Genomic DNA, 23,818 nt, shown 5'->3' with positions numbered 1-23,818 from the left:
TTGATATTCAAGATGAGGAGATGGAGACTTAGAATGATGTGAACCCGTCTAGGGAACACGTAATAGACATGTCAGAAACGGTTGTGCCTAAAGCCAAGGCTCCTTTGCCAAGGACACCTTCACCTTATCCTCAAAGACTCGCGAAGCAGTAAAATGAGAATCAGTTTAAAAAGTTCATTGATATGATGAAGAGCTTATCCATTAATGTGCCTTTGGTGGAGGCTCTAGAACAAATGTCGGGCTATGCTAAATTCATGAAGGTCTTGGTGATAAAGAAAAGATCCATGGATTGTGAAACTATCAAGATGACCCACCAAGTTAGTGCAATAGTGCACTTAATGGCCTCGAAGCTTGAAGATCCCGGTGCTTTCACCATTCCTTGCACTATTGGGAGTGCGGACTTTGCTAAAGCTCTATGTGATTTGGGGGCAAGTATCAACTTGATGCTCTACTCAGTTTTCAAGACTTTGGGTATTGGGCAACCGAGGCCAACTTCCATGAGATTGCAAATGGCGGATAGAACTATGAAGAGACCATTGTGTATTATTGATGATGTCCTTGTCCAGGTGGACAAATTTATCTTTCCAGCTGATTTTGTGATCTTGGATTGTGAGGTAGATTATGAAGTTCCAATCATATTGGGAAGACCCTTCCTTGCCACTGGGAAGGCCTTAGTTGATGTGGATGCAGGGGAACTCACCTTCCGGGTGGGTGATGAGAAAGTGGTCTTTCATGTGTGCAAGTCAATGAAGCAGTCCAACAGTTCTGAGGTGTGCTCTTTTGTGGACCTTGTCACAGTAGTGATAGTTGATGATACAAGTGCAATGATCAATGTGGAGGACTCTCTAGAGGCCATGTTGTTGAATCTTGATGTAAATAAGGATGAAGGCCGAGTGGAGTGCGTGAATGTTTTGCATGGAATGGGCTCTTACTCTTATGAGCCTAGGAAACTCTCTTTGGATCTTGAGAATAGGAAGACTCCACCAACAAAACCTTCAATTGAGGAACCTCCGGTGTTGGAGTTGAAGCCGTTGCCTCCACACCTCAGGTATGAGTTCTTAGGCCCTAGTTCAACTTTGCCAGTTATTATTTCTTCTTTTAAGTTGACCACCACTCCTATTATTACCACACCCAATTGGAGCTTGCCTTTTGAGCTCATATGTGATGCGAGCGATGTTGCGGTTGGGCTGGTTTTGGGTCAAAGAGTGAACAAAATATTTCATCCGGTGTATTATGCGAGCAAGAAAATGAATGATGCTCAAGTGAACTACATGGTGACTGAGAAAGAGATTTTGGCTATTGTGTTCGCGGTGGAGAAATTTTGGCCGTATCTTATGGTGCCAAGGTCATAGTCCATACTAATCATGCCGCATTCCGATACTTGATGACAAAGACGGATTCCAAAGCTAGACTGATGCGATAGGTCTTGTTGCTTCAAGAGTTTGATTTGGAGATTGTGGACCGGAAGGATAGTGAAAACCAAGTGGCGGACCACTTGTCCTTTTTGGAGGAGGAGGGGAGGCCTCGTGATGGCCTAGAGATTAATGATTCATTTCCCGACGAACAACTCCTTTCGATGTCGGTGAATGGTATACCATGGTTTACGGACGTTGCTAATTTCGTTGTGACTGGTATAATACTGTGTGAGCTCTCTTCTAACCAAAGGAATAAGCTCAAACAAGATAGTTTGGATTTCTATTGGGATGAGCCGTACTTGTTCAAGATTTACACGGATGGTGTGATCTGAAGGTATGTCCCGGAGGAGGAGTAATTGAGTATCTTAGAGGCTTGTCATTCCTCTCCCTATGGTGGCCATCATGGCGGGGCGATGACGGCTTCAAAAGTTCTTAGTTGTGGGTTTTATTGGCCAACTTTATACAAAGATGCAAGTGAACTTGTGAACAGGTGTGACGAATGTCAAAGAGCGGGTGGAATTTCGAAGAAAGATGAAATGCCTATCAATACCATTCTTGAAGTTGATATTTTTGATGTATGAGGCATTGATTTTATGGGCCCGTTTGTTAGCTCGTGTGGGAATACTTACATTCTTGTGGCGGTTGACTACGTTTCAAAGTGGGTTGAAGCCGTGGCTTTACCCAACAATGAGGCCTAGAGTGTTGTTGCATTTCTCAAGAAGAGCATTTTTACAAGGTTTGGCACTCCTCGTGAAATCATAAGTAATGGGGGGTCTCATTTTTGTAATAGATCTTTTGACACTTTGCTTGCAGAGTATGGTGTCAATCACAAAGTTTCTACTCCTTATCATCCTCAAGCGAGTGGCCAAGTTGAAGTCTCAAATAGGGAAATCAAGAGTATATTGTCAAAAATGGTCAATGCAAATAGGACCGATTGGTCCAAGAAGTTGGATGATGCTCTATGGTCTTATAGGACTGCTTACAAGACTCCGATTGGTATGTCTCCGTACTGGTTGGTGTTTGGAAAAGCTTGCCATCTAACGGTTGAGTTAGAGCACAAGGCCATGTGGGCTTTGAGGAAGCTGAATCTTGAATAGAATGTGCCAGCAAATCTTCGTGTAGAGCCGCTTAATGAACTTGATGAATTCCGATTCCATGCCTGTTCCAGTTCGTCCTTATACAAGGACAAGATGAAGTACCTACATGATAAATATGCTTGTGGCAAGGAGTTCAAAGTGGGTGATTTGGTTCTCTTGTTCAACTCCCGGTTACGTCTGTTTCCGAGAAAGCTTAAGTCGAAATGGAGTGGACCTTTTGAAGTGGTATTTGTGACTCCGTTTGGTGAACTTGACTTGAAGAACAAAAATGGGGAGATTTTCAGAGTTAATGGGCACATGGTCAAGCACTACCTGGGCAAGATTGATGACAACCACGTGGTGGCACTACTCCATCTAAAGTGATTTGATAGTAATCTGCGTTGTGCCGCGACGTTAAATCAGACGCTTCTTGGAAGGCAACCCATGTGTCTTTCTTTTTGTTTTTCTTTGATTTTCTTTGTAGTATAGGATTTGCTTTTAGACTAACTAGTTGTGAGTTGTTGTAGGATTGTTTTGATGTAGTGCAGGACTGAGTTGGAAAAATGCACACTCTCTGAAGTTTGCAACGGGGACCGCAGTGCATTTTATGCGGCCGCAAAGGCCTTAGTGCGGGGGCAAAAATTCAATGCAGACCGTAGAGTTTATTAGTACAAAATGAGGAGTTACTGAAGTTTTCCACCGCGGTCACAATGCATTTTATGCGGTCCGCGGTGGACCATTGCGGCCGTATTTCATTTCTTGCGGACCATAGTGGCCATCTCCCCAGTGCCACTTATTTCTGAGTACCGCGGACCGCAGTGCCATTTTGTGCGGTCCGCGGTGAGTAGGTGAGATGGGCCCCAGGTCCTTTTTTATAAATAGGACCTGAGGCCCTCGTTATAAACTTTTCGACCTTTTACGTGAATTTAACTGCTAAGTCTCGTTAATTAAGCTTGCATATCACTTCTGGTAAATTTAATTCTTCCTTAGTTCTTTAATTTTGTTATTTTCTTTTAACTTTTATTTTTCTTAGTTTTTCTTCTTTTTCTTACCATTTCTTTCAATTCTGTATAGTAGGTTTGTTAAATCATGTTTAAATTAGGACTAGTTAGCTAAAACCAGTGATTCAACACTTAGGGGATCAAGAATAGATAAAAACATTGGACTAAAAACATGAAAAATTTGAACCCTAGGTTGGTATTGCTGTTGAGTGCTCACCGCGGACCGCGGTGGATTTTGTGCGGTCCGCGGTACTTCTGTGCCGTCTGCAATGCTATTTTATGCGGACCGCGGTGATGAAAGTTATGAAAGCTGATAAGTGAGGACCGCGACCGCAATGGATTTTGTGCGGTCCGCGGTGCCTCAATGCAGACCGCAATGCATTTTGTGCAGTCCGCGGTGCCTAGATTCAGAGAGTGGGTAGTCTGGTCCCCATCTCAGTGCGGACTGCGGTGCATTTTGTGCGGCCCACGGTAGCTTCTATGCGGCCACACTTCATTTTGTGCGGTTCCCATTCTGCAATTCTGACTGTCTACAATAATTTTTCTGTAATGCTTCACTAACTCTGCTGATACTAACAAAACTCAATTGTATTCTCTTTGCAGATCATGGTGAAATCACGAGGCAGAAGTGATAAATAGAAAGGGAAAGGAGAGTCCTCCCGGGTAGGGGACAAGGAATGATTAGATTGACCCAGCAAGCCCGGCATAACATCAAAAACACCAGAAAGCTCATAAAGGTTGCTGATAGAGCTATTGACCAATCCGGGAGTGAATGTGAGCCTTCCCGGGAGGTATCTGACTCATACTCCGTGCCAGAGTATGTTCCTGACTGGCTGGAGAGGAACATATTGAGGGATACACCTTCGAGCTCTTCCACTGCCCAAACATCAGTGCACATATCTTTTGAGTCGTCTAAGGTCTCAGCTGCAGACATTGGCAATGAATATTCCACCTCACTTACAGCTTCACTAACCGGAGAGGGTCTCATAGAAGAAGAAGGAGAAGAAATAGGAGGGGGTGAGCCCCAAGTAGGAGGGGTAGAGAGAACCAGAAATCCGGAGGCATGACAAGACAGATTTGTGAGTGAGGTAGCCTACCACAAGTTCAGAGAGTGGTGGCCCGAGAGGAAGCTAATACCGGAGTGGAAATTCATTACAAAGGACCTCATGCCTCACAACCCCAATGTGTCGAGATAATTCGGGGAGAGAGCAGGCTGGGACTACTTCATAAGCCATGTGGAGGATGCCAATGAGCACCTAGTCAAGGAGTTCTACACCAATATTGCCCACATCAAAAAGGGCACCACAGTGACTAAGGTGCAAAATATGAAAGTGAAATTTGATGGCAAGACGATAATTAATTATCTGGGCTTCCCGGAGGAGAACGAGACCTTGTACTTAGATAAGGTAGCTTTGGGGGAGGATGCCCCGCTGTGGCTAGCTGAGTACTTGGCAATCTTAGGTACCACCCCAGCATGGTTGACAACGGGGGTAAAAATTCTGAAGCGGACACTTAACTTTGAAGCGAAGGGGTGGGATACATTTGTTTGTAGCCGGCTAGACCCCACTAATCACGACAACTCCCTGTAGACATGTGATTTTTGACCCTCCCCAAGTTTTTTATATTTTAGCGCATAAATATTTAATTTAGGCATAATATAGATATTTTAAGTAATCTTGACTCTTTTACTTTATTTTATTACAAGAAAATAAAAATTACAAAAAATAGGTTCATTAATATTTTGTAGTCATTTTTAATATTAAAAAAATATATACAACAATAGTATCGTATTTTTATTTAATATGATATTTGAAAATACCAAAAATAGATTTGTTTTAATGGTTAGTTTTATTTTAATAATTATTTGAATAGTAGTAATAATTAATAAATGGGCCCGTATTTTTAATCTTGTTCGCAGCGAAAGAATAGAACTTGGGCTCGAGCAACCCATTTTTAGGCCTAATTTTGGACCTAGACCACAATTGCCAAGCCCATAATTCCTAGGCCCATACCCCTTAACCTAAAAACCTACCAAAAAACCTACAATATAAAAAAAAAAAAAGCCTAAGAGAAAAGAACGAAGAAAGAGACTGAAAACAAAAAAATTCACACACAAAGCTACGCATAGGACCCCCCTCTCAGATCGTCTTCTCCAAACACCCCTTTCCCCACTGCCTTTTCTTCAACAACAAAACCAACAAACACCATAACAAGGAGCCGCTGCTGCTTCTCCATCTTGTGACCCCTCGCTGGAAACAACCAGCGAGAACCACAGAGACCACCGTCGTTTACCTCCACTTTGATCCAATCGCCGACGAACCAAACAACACCCTTCATTTTCGCTTGCTTCAACCTAGAACGACCTGAAACCAGCAACACAAAAATGCACACACACTCACAAATAGAGAGAAAGGAAGCTGTTGTTCTTGTAATTTTATTTGGTTTTAGCTTCTGTCTCGCCGGCGACAGATCCGACATTCCCGTCAGCTTGTGTTTTCAGGTGATTTTCAGTCCAAAACAACACCTGAACACAAAAATTCCGGTCAGAGCTTGAGTCTTGTTGAGGTTTCCGTTCGAGGTTCGGTGGCAGTTTGGCTTTTGCTCCGATTTTTCTATTCGACTTTTAGTAGCGTATCAGGTATGAACCTAGATTCGAAATGTTGTAATTGTTGATCCGTTCCTCGGTATCATAATGATGTTGCCACCATTTTCTGATGCTCCGATGCTTCCTTGGATCGTTGAAGCATATGTTCATGATTTGCTCATTGATGACTTCAATTTGTGCTAATTGTTTACTGCCTCTGTTTTGTTAAAGTGAGCTGCTTCATGTTCAGCCATATGTGAATGTGGTTTTCCTTAATTATGGAGTTTACTATTGTTGTTCATTTTCTACGCACTACTTCTGTTCCGATTTTGACTCGATTTTTGCAGGTTTTGTTGTTATTGAGATGTTGGTGATAGTATGTTTTTGACGAAATTGAAGGTCTGCTCTCCTGCCAAAATTCTGTCCTTCACCCATGAAGTTTTTTTTTTTCGTTTCTGTCACTATCCTTATTGGCAAAATTATGTACTAATCTTGTTCTTGACCATTGAAGTGCTTAGCTTATTTGCTATACTTTTGTTCATTTAGATCTCCATCGTATATAGATACGTAGGTGATGTTCCTCTGAGTTGGGAAGTTATATGGTATAATATTAAAGAAGTTCATCACTTGTAAAATACTTATCAACAGATCACTTTCACATTTGTGTATAAATATAGATCAGGTATATGTTTATGTAATTCTATATCCAAACGAGCCTTCCAATGAATGTGTAACTTAGAAATATAATTTTGAACATGTTAGAATTCCTGGGCGCATTTAATTCATTATCGTAATTATGTACACGTTCGCGTGATAGAAGTGCGTTTTTTCTTTTAAAAATAATAAATATTCGTAGAAAAGCCTTTAGGGCCGTTTAATATACAATCATGATTGTGTACACATTCGCGTGACATAATTACAGTTCTAAAATCAACTCGGAGTATGCGTTCGCGCAACTTCGATTAAACCTTTTCTTAATAATAAATTTGTTAGTAATATAGTACCTTTTAATTTAACTTAGTTCTTGTAGTTCAAGGTGTGCCATCCATAATTTAATCACATATGGTCCTCGTATTAATTTCATAATTTAGATATAACAAATAACCAATGATCGTAGTTTGCTTTAGGCACATTTAATATATTATCGTGGTTGTGGACACGTTCGCGTGACATGATATTTGACACACCAAACAAATGAGTATACGTATGCGTAACTCAATTCTTTAATTACGAATAATTCAAGTGATTAAAAAGCGGTAAAAAGGTAAATGCACATAGGTCCTAAAAATGAGTATTTAAATAATTTAAGCCAAGTATAAATTGCTAAGCGACCGTGCTAGAACCACGAAATTCGGGAGTGCCTAACACCTTCTCCCGGGTTAATAGAATTCCTTACCCGGATTTCTATGTTCGTGGACCATAAATAAGAGTCAACTTCCTCAATTCGGGATTTTAAACCGGGGACTTGGAACGCCATAAATTATCCCAAGTGGCGACTCTGAATTTAATACAAATAATCCCGTTTCGATTGTCACTTAAATTGGAAAAACTCCCTTATTCCCCTTGAGGGGTGTAGGTAAAAAGGAGGTGTGACAGCTCTGGCTACTCTGTTGGGGATCGAACCCAGAATCTCCGGTTCAGGGTTCAAGAATTCGAGCTTGTTAACATGGTTTTTACTTGGCTTTATTTATTGTTGATATTACTGTATTATGTGAACCTTTTGTGCTAAATGCTATCTGTTTACCGCTTTGATATTGTTTGAGTTGTATATAACTGTTTTCTTATGCCAGGCCTCTGAGTCTTCTAAAAATGGTGCACACGTTCGAGTGACCCGCGTTTTCTGTAGAAATTATACCAAATAGAACGAGGCTGGGCAAGCGATAAGGCCTGGTAGACTTCAGTGCTCCCGGTACGTCGCCCCCTCTTCGGCCCCAATTGTCCACTCGGGTACCCCAAGTCTAGAACAAAACCCCAGGATTCAAACCTAGAAAAACACAGCCTCATGCCGGATCCCTAGTAGGAACGTTTGCTTGCATCACATGCAATTGACTTTGCGGACTCAACACAGGGGTTGGGTCCATCTAGGACAGGTGTACCCAAAATAAAAGACCATCCTGATGCATCTTATGTGCTACATGTTGCATTTATTCAAGGGTAAAAGGGTCATTTGGCGGACCAATGATAGCTGAGGGTAAATGAAGAAATGAAAAAAACAATGAAAAAGAAAAAAGAAAGAAAAAAAAAAGAAAAAGAATGGGTGAAGTGTGAAGATAAAGCGAGTGGGTCCTAATTATGTTTTCTGTTACGTTTTATTAAGAAAAAAAAGAGCTTGAAAAATTCAAAAGATTTTTGTACTTTTTCATCATTTTTCAAAAATTAAAAATCAAAAATCAAAAAAGTGGAAAAAGAAAAAAAAAAGTTGACATGTTTCATCATTTTTCAAAAAAAATAGAGAAAGAAAAGAAGAAAAAAAAATATATTTTCTCTAAATTAGTTGTTATTTTTATTTTTCGCCCGTATCCAATCTGCCCGAACTACGCATACCTGATTCTCGTCTTTCGGGGTGTGATATGTAGGCAACCCACATAGGGTCCGGTCTTCCTAGTAAATCTTAGGTTCTTGGCATTGCGGGGTTGTAGCCAAATTTTGCACTTCTAGCCATTTTTTGGCCAAATAAGTCAGTTTGCAAAATAGCCTCAATCATGTCTTGCATGTTTCCAACAGGAAATGTTATTGTCTCACATAGCGCTCTAGGTCTTTAACCTATTTGGTTTTCATTTTTTTCCTACAGGCGTGGATTTACTTAGCGGAGTTGAGCATGACAGAGCCCCAGGACATCTAGCCAGGATCGCTCATTCAGGAGTAGATTAAAAGAAGATTTTCTTTTCTTTTTATGTTTTGAGTCTGTTTTGTTTTTATTTTTTATTTTATGTCATCTTTTACCTTCTAGTTTTGTATAGTAATGTCGACTTTTATTATTATTATTTACATATGAAAGGGTGTGTAATGAATCAAAAATCAAAAAAAAATTGCGTTTTATATTTCCGTTAAGAATTTTCTTTAGAATACTAATCGTAGGAATGAAAAAAAAGTATTTCGGAGGCAGTTTTTTCTTTAGGCAATTAATATCTAGGACTTAAATAAAAATTATTTTTATATTTCCTTTAGTATATTAGGACCAAAATTCAAAAAAAAAGAAGAAGATGAATTTTCTTTTAGTACCTCTTTAAAAGTTTTCTTTAAGGCATTAATTCCAAAATCCAAAAGATTTTCTTGTGAGGTGTTTCTTTGGGAAATTAATGAAAGATGAAAAAAAAAATTCTTTTTATTTTCATTAGAACTTTAGGATATCGCACATAGAAAAAAGCATACTTTATCTTTTGTCTATCATTAGAATTTTTCCTTTAGGCAATCAAAATTGAAATAAAAAACATTCTGTTTTATCTTTTTTATTGCTTGCTTCGAAATCTTGCGTCAGTATATCAAATGAAGATTCAAAATGTTTTTCTATGATTTTATTCCTTAGATTTCCTTCATAAAAAAAAGAAGAATCAAAAAATATTTTTCTCTTTTAGGGTTTTTCCTTGATAATTTCTCATAGAGTATCTGTTTTTTAAAAAAAAAAAGAGAAGAAAAAAGAGAAAAGAAAAGAAAATGAAAATGTTAGTTTGTTTACTTTATTTCCGATCTTTCAGAACTACGCAAAGATCTGATTCATGCGGCGTCATGATACGTAGACAACCTACATAGGGTTCAATCGAATCATTTTTTTAACTGTTAAAAGAAAGGAAAAAAAAGGGAAAAAGGAAAAAGAGAAAGAAAAAAAGAGATGAAATTATGGGATGTGAGAAATGAGAGAAAGAAAAGAGTGATGATTAAAAAAAAGAGAAGAGGAAGGAAAATGAGCAAGCCAAGAAGTGTTAGAAAAGAAAACGGAAGATTCAAATGGACAAATTGGGATAATGCCAAGTGACCTTGTGACCCTCGAAGTCATTCTTGAACCGTTAATTGTTGCTAGGTGCATTACACGCAATGTGATATTTTTTCTGCTAAATGCCCTAACGCTAACGGGATGACCCCATTTTGTTCCTTTTGATATCTTCATAGCAGAAAGGTGGTTGGTTTGTGGTTCTCGAAGTGGTAACTCTTCTCTACAACATAAAGTCAAAAGACAATGGCAGACAATAACGGAACTGAGTCGGTTGATACTGGCGCTCAAAAGCAGTTGGTTGAATAGGACAATGAGTTGGTTGAAGAGGTGAGGATGATAAGACAACACATGGCAGACATGTATCAGGCTTGGATGACCGGGAAGGCACCACCCCTGCCACCACCTAGCTTCCTAAATACTACCCTTATCCGAACACCGGTCACAGTGCCAGATGATCCCCCATACTCTCCAGATTCACCCGCTTACCATGGCTTTCCCAACCACCCTAGTAGCTCCATCACTCATTTTCCAATTACCTTCCCCAAAAATTGCCCTCCTGTCTTATCCACCATCCCCAACAATGAACACCCACTCAAAGCTCACGATGCCCAATATTACCCCTCAGAGGTTGCCCACAAAGTTTCCAACTCATACAAATAGAGCCCTCGGGATAAGTCGTATGTTGAAAATGAAATGTTCACAGGAAAAGAAAGGAAAGATGGGATACCCAGGAGGCTGAAAGACATAGAACAATACTTGAAAAACAAACAAGGAAGGGAAGACCAAGGTAGCATGACTTATAAAGAACTGTCTGTGTCCCCCGACGTTCGCATGCCCGCGAGGTTCAAAGTGCCAAAATTTAACTTGTATGATGTGTGTGGAGATCCGGTAGCCCACCTGAGGGTCTATTTCAGTGAAATGAGAAGCGTTGGAGAGAAAGATGACATGTTGATGGCATATTTCAGTAAGAGCCTGACTGGGGCAGCTTTAGACTGGTATATTCGTCAAGATGTTGGTAAGTGGTCTACATTGGGTGGCATGGCTCAGTATATTGTTCGATGATTTCAATACAGATAAGGTTTTACCCCAGACCGCTCCTCCCTATCTAAAATGTAAAAGATGCCGGAGGAAAGCTTCAGAGAATTTGGACTCAGATGGAAGGAGCAGGCTGCTCGAGTCAATACCCCGATTGGGGAAGAAGAAATGGTTGAGCTCTTCCTAATAGCCCAGGGGCCCACCTACTTCAGTCATTTGGTCCCGGCATTAGGAAAACCTTTCAATGATGTGTTAAAAATGGAAGATATGTTAGAAGAGGGAATCAAATCAGGTAAAATCATGAGTTGTTCGAAAGACATTTAGAACATCGTTGTAAGCTTGGGTGGAAGAAAGAGAAACAGAAAAGATGATCCGATGGGCTTTCCCGATTAACACTTCCAGCCTCGACATCGTCCCCATGGATATCCTGATGCACCAGATGATCCTCCCCAATGCCACTTCTCTCCACGGAACTCCCAAAATCGTACATCACTCTCTCAGTACCCAGCTCCACAAAATGCCTATCCACCCCACGAGCCTATCGAAAACCCCCTGGATCAGGTTTTCGGCCCTATCAAGCATTTAAGAATGAGAGGTTGCTGAAAAAAGAAAAGGCTTTCACCCCATTGGGAGTGTCATACGTCAGTTTGTTCCAAAAGTTGAAGCAATTGGACATGTTGAAGCCGATTCATATAAAAATACCAAACCCCCTGTTAAAGAAGTTTGATTTTTCTCAAAGGTGCGCATATTGCTCAGATGACCCGGGGCATGACATAGAGAAGTGTTGGAATCTGAAGAAAGCAATTCAAAAGCTTATTGATGCAGGTGACATTGCCGTGCAAAATCTAGATGCAGCAAACACAAGCCAAAGTCCATCGCCTGTTCGTAATGAGACGCATATGGTGAGTATGATTTGTTTTGAAAATGAATATGGAAATTCTTCTGAGATCCTCAAAGGTCCACGCGCTATGAAGTTTTTAGTGCTATCAGAGGTTGATCTTAAGAACAAGCCAGCAAAGGGAACCCAAAAGCAATTTGTTAAGAACAATGTGATGGAAGTTTGTGAAGGTCCTAGTAATGTTGATGCGGAATTCAGTGGTTAAGATGACGAGCTTGGCAATTGGAAAGACGCTTCTGTCTTGGTTATCCAGGGAGGAGTTTTGGTGGTTTATTTTGTTGTCATTTATGTTGTCTGGGTTATTTCAGGGTTGTAATCCAGATACTGTCTTGTGACTCAAACCCTTCTATCCTTTTATTTTGCTTAGTTTGTTTAGTCATAATAGCCCGTTTAGTGTTGTCTAGGGTTGTTCTAGGTTTGTAACCCCAATTTAGTTTGTTTGTTTCGTTGTCTAAACCCTTTTACCATCTGTCTAATGCCATTTTATGTTTTCCGTGATTTCTAGTCATTTTAGTTTAGTTCTCTTTTCTTTTTATAGTTCTTTTCCTGTTGACTCTAGTGACGTGACATGCACGCGTAATTCTCAGCCTGGTTTTAAAAGTTTGTTTAATCACGAAGTAATGAAACATTGTTGAAGATGTAGGGACATTTGAGGGATATAAGTAAAGACATTTTGAGATCACTTCAAGCCCTGAATTGTGTGAAACTGGGGCAGATAGAACTTAAAGAACCCCTATTGAAATGCATCCTGCCACATCAATTTGAAGATAAAAGCAAGTTTGCCCTAAATTTGTAGGGGGCCGTTCGTGGTAATGAGAGTGAGAGTGTTTTCCAATGGTGCTTTGTATATAACAGATGTAGAAGGCGAATGTGTGGATACAGTCATCAAGTCTGGCGCAATCAAAAGATGTTACGAATGATTTCCTTAGTTTGTTTAATTGTGTTGTTTGTACCTGGCATGTTTTGAAGATTGGAATGATGAAGACATTTTGTTCTTCTATCTAAATACTTTATCTCTCGTCACCCCTTTTGAGCCTTATTTATTTTCTTTCATACCACTCTTTCGGAATCAGTAGCGAATATCAGAAACACAAACGTGAAAGAGAAAGAAAAGGAAAGAGAAAGAAAGAAAGAAAAAGAGAAAAAAAAAGAAAAAAAGAAGAAAAGAGAAAAGAAGAAGAAAAACAATAAAAAGAGAAAAAGAAAAGCAAAAGAGAAAAAAAAAGAGAGAAGAAAGAGAAAAGAAATAAAACACAACAACAAAGTAATTTCTATGACATGAACTACGTTCGACCTGATTCCTTTTAAGGATACGTAGGCAGCCTCATGGTTCGGTCCCATCAAAATAAAAATCCAAAAGTCCCCAAGCAAGAAACTGGGGCAGAAGTTATGGTTGTTGTAAGAAATCTGAATCCGAAAGTTGTAATTTTGAACCCATGTGAATTGTTTTGAGCCTCTGATATCCTTTCTTTTTAACCCTATCCAAAAGCCCACGTTACGGTCCAAAGAAAGACCTTCCGATCAGTCTTCGAGAGATGCCAAGTCAAGCGAGTGGAGGTGATTCATATCAAGGGCAACACTCTGGTCCAAGTGGAAAAAATAATGAAAATGAGAGAGTCTTATTGGTAAAAACCCTCACGGGCACCGTAAGGCGACAGGAGCTGAGAGAAGTTAAAAATGAGAGAGCCTTATTGGCGAAAACCCTCACGGGCATCGCAAGGCGACAGTAAGTTGAGAGAAAGAACAAAATGAGAGAGGCTTGATGGTGAAAACCCTTCGGGCACTACAAGTCGAATAAGGATTGTGAATCAGATTGGATAATCGAAGTATTGAAGCCCAGTTTCACTGTTCAGAGGTATAACAAGAGTTGAACATCAGATTTGCTTGACAGAATAGGCCACAGGTGCATGTCATGGTCATTAAAGCTGGTATCCACATCTGATAGGTTTCTACTTTGTAGTTTTCTTGTTAGGAATCGCCTCTTTCCCTTGTCCTTTACTTTGTTCCTTGTGTCTTGTTTACTTCCTCTTCCTGAGTCTGTTTGGTCAGAATAAGTGAGAAATGACTTCAAAATTTGCCACCAGCTTTCCAATTGCACAAAACGGGATCTAGCTAGCACGTCACAGTGTCATAAGTCAGGAAAGAGCAACAAGAGCACTAAGTTGGTAACGACCAACATGCTTTGGGGTCCATCAGAAATACAAAGACTTGGTATATTTCAATTCGTGAACAGTTCAACAGATAGAGGATGTTGGGTGAACGGGTCAAAGGTATTCCCTGTGATGAGACAAAGAAAGTGGTTAACCAGTGACAAGCGAGGTTTTCCAAGAAGAAATCAAAGTTGACGTGACAAGTGAGGGAACAGTAGACTTCAAGGCCAGGGCCAGTGATTTAAGTCAGGAAAAATAGCATGCGCACTGAGTGGATGGAAATTAGCGTGCTTTGGAATTCATGAGAAACACAAAGGTGCAATACACGTCAACACAAGAGCACGATGCAACAGATGGAGGGTGTTAGGTGGACGAATCAAAGGTTTTTACCGATAAAACACAAAGGTTAGTAAATGTCAGTTCATGAGCAGTGCAACAGATAGAATGAATTGGGTCTGAACGGAGAAGAGGCATTTTCTGTGATAAGGATGGCAGAGAAAGTGGCTAGTCCATAAGCAAGCAAGGTCCTCGAGGGGAAATCAGTTATCATGAGAAGTGAAAGAGCAACCGCCCTCAAAGTCAAGACCACAAACCAACCACCACATTTTTAAACTGATAAGATTTTTCTTTGATTTGAAACAGGGGCAGGAAATTTCGGTTGTTTCGGAGAAACCCTCCGTGGAGAAAGGCAGTCACCAAACAAGTTTGATTCTTGATTTTCAGGACCCTCCTGGAAAATGGGACCTAGTTTAAAGTTCAGAAATAGCGTAATCTAGCATAAATCTATCCCAAGGGAATATAGTTGGCTTAGAAGTTTGCATGTTCGAGATAGGATTCAATTAGGAGTTTCCAGGACCCTCCTGAATAATGGGACTTAGCTTTAAGATTTCGATTAGATAACAACATTTAGCGTAAACTCTACTGTAGGGTAGTATAATTCAGACATGAAAGTTGTCACCCTTAAGATAAAATTTGACATTTGATTTTCATGACCCTTCTGGATAATGGGGAGTAGTTTAAAGATTCTCTTAGATAGCAAGATTTAGCAGAAGTCACACCTGTAGAAGATATAACTTAGATTTAAAATTGTCGTTTAGTTAAGAGTTGTCAGGACCCCCTGCATAATGGGACCTAGCTTTCAAATTCTTAGTAATATTTGGTAATATGATTCAGTTTAACACTCACATATGTGCCCAGTTACCAAACTGGGGCAGGAAAATTTTCTTTGTTTTTGTCTATGTAGCAGTCAGGAGCCCGCCTGGAGAACAAGGGAGTACAATTTAAATTTTAGCTTTCAAATTCTTTGTTTTGTCTATCTTGAAGTCAGGAGCCCGCCTGGAGAGTAGGGAGCACTTTCAAATTGAAGTCAGGAGCCCGCCTGGAAAGCAGAGAATACTTTCAAGTCAGCAATCAGGAGCCCGCCTGGAGAACAAGGGAGTACAATTCAAGTTTTAGCTTTTAAGTTCTTATTGACATTTGGTAATGTGATCCATTTTACACTTACATCTATGCCCAGCCACTACACCGGGGCTGACAATTTTCTTTGTTTTGTCTATTTTGTTGAAGTCAGGAACCCGCCTGGAGAGCAGGGAATACATTTCAAGTTAGCAGTCAGGAGCCCGCCTGGAGAGCAGGGAATACATTACATTTCAAGTTCAGCGGTCAGGAGCCCGCCTGGAGAGCAGGGAATACATTTCAAGTTCAGCGGTCAGGAGCCCACCTGGAGAGAAGGGAATACATTTCAAGTTAGCAGTCAAGGTCCCCTCCTGGAGAATAGGGTCAGTTTTTACTTTAGTCAAGCTTAGTTTATAGTTTTCCTAGTCTATTCTTTAGTTTAATTTCATCATTGCATCAATAGTACAAGTGGTTTACAATTTTGCTAACAACTCACAAATCTTCCTAGTGCAAACTGGGGCAGAAAAATTTCTTTGTTTTGTCTATTTTGTTGTAATCAGGCGCCCACCTGGAGAACAAGGGGAAACAACTCAAGTTTCTAGGGAAAGCAGTTTCGAAGGAAGACAGTTCAAGTTTCAGGGGAAAATGGTTCAAGGTGCAAGGGAAAACAGTGTCAAGTAACAAGAGAAGACGATTCGAGTTCAACAGTCAGGCGTCCACCTGAAGAAAAGGAAAAGCTTCTCAGATTGCAATTCAAGTCAGCAACCAAAGAATCTCGCGGCAAGAATGCGAGTCAACAGTCCAAGGTGATCAACAAAAGTTAGTCACAATAAAGAAAAAAAGAAAGGCAAGAAGTGAATCCAAATGCAGAAGTTGATGAAAGACGTGGGTTGCTCAAGACATGGCCGAGGTAACAAGCATTGCATACCTGGTCTTGATCCGAAAAGTTGAAGAAGGATGAAGAACCATTCAAGACTCAATATCAAGTTTCAGAAGACTTATAGATAAGAATCTTGTAACTCATAGTTGATAGGCTTAGCTAGTCTTTTTTTTCATTTGATTCTTAATGTAATAACAAGGACCGCAGACTGGAACCTCGGTGGAACGACACCCCGACCGGATCTCCATCTCGGCATACTCCGTCATCTCACTCATCTCTGAACTACACGTGGCCTGATTCCTTTATAGCCAAAGATATGTAGGCAACCCAAATACCAGGGCTCGGTCACATTCCCCTTTTCTCTTAGTTTTAGTCTCTCCAAATAAGGGTCGAGTCAAAAACCTGTCTAGTCAGTCTTTGTCTGAAAACTCTGTACGTTCCCAGTCAAAGAGGGGCAGCTGTAGACATGTGAATTTTGACCCTCCCCAAGATTTTTCATATTTTAGTGCGTAAATATTTAATTTAGGCATAATATAGATATTTTAAGTAATCTTGACTCTTTTACTTTATTTATTAGAAGAAAACAAAAATTACAAAAAATAGGTTCATTAATGTTTTGTAGTCATTTTTAATCTTAAAAAAAATATATACAACAATAGTATCGTATTTTTATTTTCATATGATATTTGAAAATACCAAAAATAAATTTGTTTTAATGGTTAGTTTTATGTTAATAATTATTTGAATAGTATTAATAATTAATAAATGGACCCGTATTTTTAATCTCGTTCGCAGCGAAAGAATAGAACTTGGGCTCGAGCAACCCATTTTTAGGCCTAATTTTTGACCTAGCCCACAATTGCCAAGCCCATAATTCCTAGGCCCATACCCCTTAACCTAAAAACCCTACCAAAATACCTACAATATAAAAAAAGAAAAAGCCTAAGAGAAAAGAACGAAGAAAGAGGCTGAAAACAAAAAACATACACACAAAAAGCTGCGCATAGGACCCCCCCTCAGATCGTCTTCTCCAAAGACCCCTTTCCCCACTGCCTTTTCTTCAACAACAAAACCAACAAACACCATAACAAGGAGCCACTACTGCTTCTCCATCTTGCGACCCCTCGCCGGAAACAACCAGCAAGAACCATAGAGACCACCATCGTTCACCTCCACCCCGATCCCATCGCCGGCGAACCAGACAACACCCTTCATTTTTGCTTGCTTCAACCTAGAACGACCTAAAACCAGCAGCACAAAAATGCACATACACACTCACAAACAGAGAGAAAGGAAGCTGTTGTTCTTGTAATTTTCTTTGGTTTTAGCTTCTGTCTCGCCGGCGACAGATCCGACATTCCCGCCAGCTTGTGTTTTCCAGCGATTTTCAGTCCAAAACAGCACCTGAACACAAAAATTCTGGTCAGAGCTTGAGTCTCGTTAAGGTTTCCGTTCGAGGCTCCGATTTTTCTATTCGACTTTTAGTAGCGCATCAGGTATGAACCTAGATTCGAAATGTTGTAATTGTTGATCTGTTTCTCGGTATCATAATGATGTTGCCACCATTTTGTGATGCTACGATGCTTCCTTGGATCGTTGAAACATATGTTCATGATTTGCTCATTGATGACTACAATTTGTGCTAATTGTTTACTGCCTCCGTTTTGTTAAAGTGAGTTGCTTCATGTTCAGCCATATATGAATGTGGTTTTCCTTAATTATGGAGTTTACTATTGTTGTTCATTTTCTACGAACTACTTTTGTTCCGATTTTGACTCGATTTTTGTGGGTTTTGTTGTTATTGAGATGTTGGTGACAGTAAATTTTTGACGAAATTGAAGTTCTGCTCTACTGCCAAAATTCTGTCCTTGACCCATGAAGGTTTTTTTTCGTTTCTGTCACTATCCTTATTGGCAAAATTATGTACTAATCTTGTTCTTGACCATTGAAGTGCTTAGCTTATTTTCTATACTTTTGTTCATTTAGATCTCCATCGTATATAGATACGTAGGTGATGTTCCTCTGAGTTGGAAAGTTATATGGTATAATATTAAAGAAGTTCATCACTTGTAAAATACTTATCAACAGATCACTTCACATTTGTGTATAAATATAGCTAAGGTATATGTTTATGTAATTCTATATCCAAACGAGCCTTCCAATGAATGTGTAACTTAGAAAAATAATTTTGAACATGTTAGAATTCCTGGGCGCATTTAATTCATTATCGTAATTATGTACACGTTCGCGTGACACGAGTGCATTTTTTCTTTTAAAAATAATAAATATTCGTAGAAAAACCTTTAGGGCCGTATAATATACAATCGTGATTGTGTACAAGTTCGCGTGACATAATTACGGTTCTAAAATCAACTCGGAGTATGCGTTCGCGCAACTTCGACCAAACCTTTTCTTAATAATAAATTTTTTAGTAATATAGTACCTTTTAATTTAACTTAGTTCTTGTAGTTCGAGGTGTGCCATCCATTATTTAATCACATATGGCCCTCATATTAATTTCATAATTTAGATATAACAAATAACCAATGATCGTAGTTTACTTTAGGCACGTTTAATATATTATCGTGGTTGTGGACACGTTCGTGGGACATGATTTTTGACACGCCAAACAAATGGGTATATGTATGCGTAACTCAATTCTTTAATTACGAATATTTCAAGTGATTAAAAAGCGGTAAAATGGTAAATGCACATAGGTCTTAAAAATGAGTATTTAAATGATTTAAGCCAAGTATAAATTGCTAAGAGACCATGCTAGAACCATAGAACTCGGGAGTGCCTAACACCTTCTCCTGGGTTAACAGAATTCCTTACCCGGATTTCTGTGTTCGCGGACCATAAATAAGAGTCAACTTCCTCGATTCGGAATTTTAAATCGATGACTTGGGACGCCATAAATTATCCCAAGTGGCGACTCTGAATTTAATACAAATAATCCCGTTTCGATTGTCACTTAAATTGGAAAAACTCCCTTATACCCCTTGAGGGGTGTAGGTAAAAAGGAGGTTTGATACTCCATTCCTATCCCCCGGGCTATATTGGTGGCATCGATCATGGCGGGGTACCCGATCAACATCAGGATTGTGATGCCGAGGGTGATTACACGGGTGGTGAACGAAGGTGATAGATCCTACCCCTTCCTCAATTTCCTGACCATGTACTTCGAGGACCTAGATTTGGAGAAGCGAAGATTTGATGTGAAAGTGAAAGCAAAGGCACCGTTCTCCTGGTACAACACCAAGTGTCCCGACAACCCCAAGGACTCTAAGGGAAAAGACACTACTTCAACTAGCCAGTCTGAAGAGCCAATAGTAGTAGTGGTTCCTACTCAGCCTCCTTCCGCCACAACAGACAAGGTCCCAGAACCTTCCACTTCTACAGTTCCAGAGATCCCCTCATCTACTGCATATCCTTTGACTGCCCACCGCCTGATCCAGACCCTTGACAGTATCAACAACTGGATGCAGACAGCCACTTCTAAGCTGTCTGTACTATCTACTTTGGTGGTACCCCAGTTAGCACCTCCTCCATCACAGGTCCCACAGTCAGTGGAGGACACTCTCAAGAAGATCCTAGAGAACCAAAAATTTATCATGGATGCTGTTGATTCTCATGGAAAGGCATTAAATGAGCTTGCTAGGGAGGCGAAGAAAATGAGAAAGACTCGTGCTTCAAAGGAGTCAGTGAAGGAGTTATGGGTGGAGGTAGAGAGGTTGAAGGCTGATCACTTGCCTCTGGATCTTCTATTGTATCACCTGACTCCAGCAGCCTAGCCCCAGCCAGATCAGTATACAGAGAGGCCATCCAAGAGGAAGATGGTGATTCCTCGTACTGACGATGCCATTATAGAGTTGGAAGACCCGCAGGGGGGTTCCTCTAGCCAACCCCAGATTCCAGTGCATGCCCAAGACTCTATCTAGGCCCAGGTCCCAGTGGAGACACAGAGTACAGGGAGCCAGTCACAGGTTCCCGAGCAGACCGAGGACCCTGGGACCCAAACTCAGGATCCTTGATGAATATTAAATATTTACTTATTATATATTATTAATATTCTACTTTAAATAATATACTTAAATTAGTTTTCGTATTTTGCCTCTTTCTAACTATTTTTGCAGAAAAAAAAGATTATAAATAACAAAAGGAAAAGACAAAATGCTCGATGAAAGTCTGCTATGACAAGCACAAGAATTGAAATGGGAAACGAAAGCCTATAATTGAATCTTGGACTTGTCCAAGCTCACTCTTCGGACACATACAAGCTCACTCTTCTAACGTGTCCAAGCTCACTCCTCGAACACATCCAAACTTATTTCTTGGACATGTCTAATTATTTAATGCTTGCAAGATTTGTCTATAAATAGAATGCAATTTGGCATCGGAAAAAGGGGGGAAGAAGGAAGAACTACTTTTATCTAAACTTTGGTTTTAACTTCTTTCTTTAACTATTTTATTTTCTTCTTATTAGTTTTTGGATTTTCTAAGAGTATTGGAAATATTCTAGAATTCCTTTTTGCTGTGAGATTCAAAAACTCCATAATGGAGTAATCTCTTTTGTTGGGATAGTTGATGAAGCTTGATATATATTTTTATAACATTGTTTCAGTTTTAATACATCCTTGGCTTGAAATTTCCATTGTATAATTCATACTGTGCTGAAATAATGGTTCCTAGCTAATCATTATTATCACTTCTATATATTTTATTTAAGTTATTCTTATATTAATTTTGTAATTCTTACGGAGAAAAATTAATATATAATAACCAATGAATAAAATAGTAGAGTGAGAATAATTTTTTGTAAAACTCTTATTTCAAATCTGTAATCTTGTTTGTCTCAGTTTTAATTATCACGGAGGAATTGTTGTAGGCAAGATTACTAATTTTTAGTAAAAATATTCTCACGAAGTTTTTACTACCTTTTAGCACAATTCAAGTAAGAAAATATTTCGGTTTGATCGTCACTAGTTTTAACTCAATTAATTACATAACCTCGCGGAGTGCTATTAATTGACTTTTTCTTATTGAGAAAATATAATTGTATTAGCAATAAGCAATTATTCTTTAGAGAAATACATGTGAAAATTGAGATTTTATTGAAATAATATTATCAAGTGAATTCAACAATTCCCAACTCTTTTTAAATTATAAATCTTTCGAAAATTGTTTGTTTTGCTTTAATTAATTAACAAGTTTTAAAACTCACCGTTCATCAATTTGGTTCTCTCAAATAATAGTAAAAATATTAAAAGTCCGTAGCCTAGATTAACCAATCTTTGTGGGACGATATCATAAACTATACTAGAGTTTGACTGAGTACGGGCAGAAAAATCCTATGCACATTGGTCTCGTCAAATTTTTGGCATCGTTGTCGGGGATTGGCATAAGTCTACTTCGGACTAAATATTTTGTTACTAATTTGGGAACTTACTAGTCGTATTATTATCTTTGTTATCAGTATTTACTACATATTACTACTATTACTTTTACTATTACAAGTACTAACATCTTATTGAAGTGTTATTATCATTTATCCTTCTTATCATCATTATAGCATAGCAGTTACTATTATTAATATTAGTACTACTTGTAACTATATTCTATATTAGTATTATATTATTATTTTCCATCATTAGTTACTTTTACTACCTACTGATTTCATTTACCATTTTTTTCTTCATAACATCTATTGCTAATTAGTACTAATATAATTATTATTATCATATACTAATAATAATAATAATAACAATTATCATACTACTATTTTTATTTAATCGCTTATTATTTTTTGTCATCTTTGTAATCTTTGCTGTCCTTGTTATTCATCACTTTCTTTTAATTACTTTCTTCTAAGTACTACTACTACCATTTTAGGAGTTAAGTTCATTTTTTTTAGAATTTTGACTAGTTTATGACCCGTTCTTCTATAAAAGAGTTGGTCAATTACGATCCTGAAATTGAAAGATCTTTTCGATTGCGCAGGAAAGGACAAACATTATCTTCCCAAAGCATAACTTGTGAAGGTATGTAGAATCAAGAAGTAGAAGACATTCAACCACCAGTCCATGTGGAAGATCAGTTTGATGAAATAGCACCACGGCCAGCAAACAGAATCCTAAGGGATTATGCTTGACCTGACCGCTTCAATTGTGAATCTAGTGTCAGAAAACCTCTAGTGGCAGCCAACAACTTTGAAATCAGAACTGGCCCGATTCAAACGATTCAACAGTCTTGCATCTTCACTGGAGACGCAAGTGAAGATCCACACAGTCATTTAATTGACTTTTTGGAACTTTTTGAAATAGCTAAGTGTAATGGAGTACCTCCTGAAGCTATCACGTTAGGGCTATTTCCTTTATCTTTAAAAGGAGATGCCAAGACTTGGTTGCGAAGTTTGCCACAAGGTTCCATCACCACATGGGATCAAATGACTCATAAATTTTTAAGCAAATATTTTTCCCCTGCTAAAACCACAAAGTTAAGACAAGACATCTCTAATTTCTTGCAGACTGACACTGAGTCAGTTTATCAAGCTTGGGAAAAATTAAAAGCAATGTTAAGAAAATGCCCACACCATGACATTTCTGAACATATGCAGTTGTATATTTTTTATCACGAGTTAAAAGCCTCTTCTAGAAATGTGATTGATGCAGCTGCAGGAGGTTCTGTAATAGGAAAAACCACGGAAGAAGCATTGAAATTGTTGAACGAGATTTCGGAGAATGCCAACTAATGGCCATCTGAGCGTGTAATCATCAAGAAGGCTGCTACGGTAAATCAGGTTGATGCTTTAAATACACTAACGTAACAAATTATTTCTTTGGCACAAAAGTTTGAAACTTTTCAGGTGAATACACAACAACCAAGTCAATCTGAGGCTTGTGACATATGTGGAGGAAACCATCCGAATCATGAATGACAAGCAAACAATCATAATGACGAACATTTCCATTCTATCGATTATAAACTGTACCCTTTTGGGAGTCCAATGGCACAAAAGCATCCAGGATTTCAATGGAACAATCTAAATGGTACAGAGAACTCTCAAAGCTTCCAGAAGCAATAAATATAGGGTCCACCCGGATACTAGAATCCAAACCATAGTCAATCAAACTTCAGGCCTTATCAGCAAGCAACTCCATATCAGCAAAGGACTCAACAAGCTCATTCAAGTCTTGATGATCTTTTGTATAAGTACATTAAGGTCACTGATGAAAAGATGGAGATCCAAAATTCATCCCTCAAAAATCTAGAAATACAGTTGAGCCAATTGGCAACTCTTGTTTCAGAAAAGATTCAGGGTCACTTACCAAGCAATACAGAGAAAAATCCAAAAGAGCACCTTAAGGCTATCACCTTACGGTTAGGTAAGGAACTTGATGAACCCTATGCAGACCAATCAGAACAACAGGTAAACAACAATAAGCATGTTGAA

General features: G+C 39.0%; 1 long non-coding RNA gene and 1 other non-coding gene across 2 annotated transcripts; one reads left to right on the top strand and one right to left on the bottom strand.

The window, feature by feature from the left end:
- Nucleotides 1–5,555: 5,555 nt before the first annotated feature.
- LOC107762735 (uncharacterized) lies at nt 5,556–6,621 on the top strand. Its single transcript, XR_001642862.2, has 2 exons — nt 5,556–6,130; nt 6,424–6,621. It is a non-coding gene; the product is annotated as an uncharacterized LOC107762735 (long non-coding RNA).
- A 16,237-nt stretch (nt 6,622–22,858) lies between these two features.
- LOC142166618 (small nucleolar RNA R71) lies at nt 22,859–22,965 on the bottom strand. The gene has a single exon (XR_012697021.1). It is a non-coding gene; the product is annotated as a small nucleolar RNA R71 (small nucleolar RNA).
- Between the last annotated feature and the right edge of the window lie 853 nt (nt 22,966–23,818).

The sequence above is a fragment of the Nicotiana tabacum genome, chromosome 11, assembly GCF_000715075.1.
Source record: "Nicotiana tabacum cultivar K326 chromosome 11, ASM71507v2, whole genome shotgun sequence".
Lineage (NCBI taxonomy): Eukaryota > Viridiplantae > Streptophyta > Magnoliopsida > Solanales > Solanaceae > Nicotiana > Nicotiana tabacum.
Note: the sequence above shows the minus strand (reverse complement) of the source record. Positions and strands in the feature narration are given on the sequence as shown.